Genomic DNA, 2,789 nt, shown 5'->3' with positions numbered 1-2,789 from the left:
TGGAGTGCTGGCAAGGAAGCCCGAAGACTCAAAGCTACCACCTTGCTTGATCAGATTAGATGTTGCACACTGCATCAAGCTCATTAGTCGGTGGGAATGCCTAAGACAAAGAGGAAACAGAGTTAGAGAATTCTATCTACGAGCCATGGCACAACTTTTACAGTCTGATACACTGGAAGATGCAAGGGAGCTCATTCATTCAATTGCAGTTGTTGCCTTCAGTGAATCAGAAGGAAACGATGACAAAGGTTTACCTGTTGTCTCGGAAACATGCAAAGCACAATTGAAAAGACGATTTGCAGAGGGGGTCTTGCCATGTGTCACTGAAGACGACCATTTAACAGAGGTGACAGGAGTTGAGGAGACACTACACACAGATCTGAAAACATGGTTTACAGAAATCTGTGAAGAAAGTAAGATGATTGCAGCACATCATGGTGACAGAGACAATCTTCATTTCCTTCCAGAGGTTGTCCCAAATATAATAAGAATGGCATGCTACCTACCCCTTTGGACAGCTGTGATGGTTCCGCACTTCAAAAGCATACACAACACAGCAACCTCTGCAAATGTTGAGGCTGAATTTAAAAACATAAAACATGGTCTTTTCAAACATGAAAGCCTCCCCATCCAAATTGACCGTTTTGTCATACGCCACCTTGAGTTTCTTGAGGGAAACATGAGGCTTTCCTCTGCACCGGTGAAGACAGAGGACATTGAGACAAAGAATCAGAAGACAAAAACTGCCCATAGTGAGCAGGACACAGAGGTTAAGCAACAATTAGTAGAGGAAGACCCTGTTGAAAACTGGAAAGGCCTCGGTGTTCCTCCAAAAAAGCGACTGTCCTACCTGACCCCTTGCTCTGAGTGGTTGCATGCAGACATAAACCTGAAAAGAAAAACGACAAAAATTAATGTCTTGAAAAATGGCAACTACCAGGCTAAAAAGCCCATCTTGGTTGACAAAATGCTTGTAAGTGTAAATAATACCTGTGCCTTTGATTCCTTTTGCCAGTGCCTTTGCTCTGCATTCTGTGACAGTGGATCATTCTGTCATTATCTCGACAAAGAGCACTCGAAAACTGAAATGTTGGATTTGGTAAAGACCATAGTCACAAAAGGAGTTGGAAAAGATGCTTACGCAAAGAGGGCAAAAATGCTACTGGATACATTTCAGTGTGTTCACCTAAAATCAGGTGTGAGGCAGGTCAATGCAGATTGCAATGTTGCTAACATTATCACATCAACAATGAAACAAATGCCAAGTGCAACACTTACAGCTGAGTGCTCTTCTCCATACTGCAGCCGAAATACAAAATCTTCAAGGACCATCTATCTCCTACCAGTGAACGTAGATATTCTACAAACTGGTGGACTGAAAAGCCTCCAAGCAGCACTGGAAGATGGGCTACACCTCAACAGGTCCAAGTGTCTGAAGCCACTGAAATCACCCCAAGAGTGTCCAGATAGCTGTAAAATTAAGGATGATCCATCAATGAAATTCCTCTGCAATGGCTCTGTCACACACAGATGCATACCTGGACAACTACTGTGTATTGAAACAAGTGTGGATACTAACCATCCACTGTCTGAAATCCCTGTCGACATGGAGCTGGACAATCAGTTGTTCACTTTGCGAGGGGTTGTTGCATTCATTCCAGGACCAACAAGGGAATCTCTTGGACATTACGTGGCTTACTGCCGAAGAAACTCTTTTGCCTGGGAGAAATATGATGACCTGTGTGACCATGTAACAACAGTCTCAGCCAAAACCAAAATACAACCCCATGTCATGTTGTTCACAAAGGAGGACTAAAACCTTTGATTAATGCATTTCTTGGACTGGTCTCTGCAGAAATTAGTTCATAATCAATACGAGAATGGTCTATATTGTTTTTCTATTGTTGTTAATCTACATTATCTCTATTCACTTTATGCCTGTTTTAACAGTTCCATGATTTTTTGAACAGAAGTTCTATTTTTCTTTAGTAAATGTTCTGTTATGTTATTTGTACACATATCTATTCATTTTAACACTTCTCTTACATTAAGTCAAAACATTTTTGTAGTTCTCTTATTTTATGGTTCTTTAAAAAAATATTTGTAAATTCTCCACAGAAATTGCTCTGTTATTTTTACATTCATTTGTTTGGATATGTTGTCTGTTCAGCTGAGAGAGAGTGAGAGAGAGAAAAACTTTAACCAGGTGGTTTGCTGGTATTAAATGAATACTTCACCCAACAATTAATAAAATCTCTATGACTTTCTTTGTTTAGTATGAAATGACAGAATCCTAAACTGGTCAAAGCCGGGAAAACGTTAAACCAGCTAAGAACAGCAAACTAACAAGTAACAGTCCATTTTAAAACATTTTAAACAAACAGAAACACTGCTCACCTGTCCTTGGTTCACTTCCTCCTTCAGAGAAAGATAAAATGCTCAGATTATTTTTTATCATCTGCATTATAGGCCGCCTAGATAAGGCCAAGGCCAAGATAATAGCCTACACATTTAAAACAAACTACAGTAGCCTAAACTTCCATCTGATAAATTAAGCTCGATTGGAATAAAAAACATAATAATATAACAAAGGAGATTAAGCGACGGACAAGAACACAAAGAAACGACGGGCGTGCAAAATGTTACGACATGCTACAAAGTTTTCAAAAAGCAACGTGCATTTTTAAACAAGTGATACGCGTCAATCAATCACATACTGTTTTTTTTTTATCTTGAGCTTGATGAAGTCACTGGCAATAAAACATTTCCTTATCTAAAGAAGAATGACA

At 39.4% G+C, this 2,789-nt stretch overlaps 1 long non-coding RNA gene across 1 annotated transcript; it reads right to left on the bottom strand.

Moving 5' to 3' along the window:
- Positions 1-253: 253 nt before the first annotated feature.
- Positions 254-2,453, bottom strand: LOC127652673 (uncharacterized). Its single transcript, XR_007971750.1, has 6 exons — positions 2,398-2,453; positions 1,580-1,738; positions 1,279-1,470; positions 991-1,082; positions 507-889; positions 254-379 (listed from the first exon to the last, which is right to left on the bottom strand). It is a non-coding gene; the product is annotated as an uncharacterized LOC127652673 (long non-coding RNA).
- Positions 2,454-2,789: the final 336 nt, after the last annotated feature.

Source organism: Xyrauchen texanus, chromosome 2 (assembly GCF_025860055.1).
Source record: "Xyrauchen texanus isolate HMW12.3.18 chromosome 2, RBS_HiC_50CHRs, whole genome shotgun sequence".
NCBI classification, from domain to species: Eukaryota; Metazoa; Chordata; class Actinopteri; order Cypriniformes; family Catostomidae; genus Xyrauchen; species Xyrauchen texanus.
This window is presented reverse-complemented; position numbering and strand designations above follow the sequence as displayed.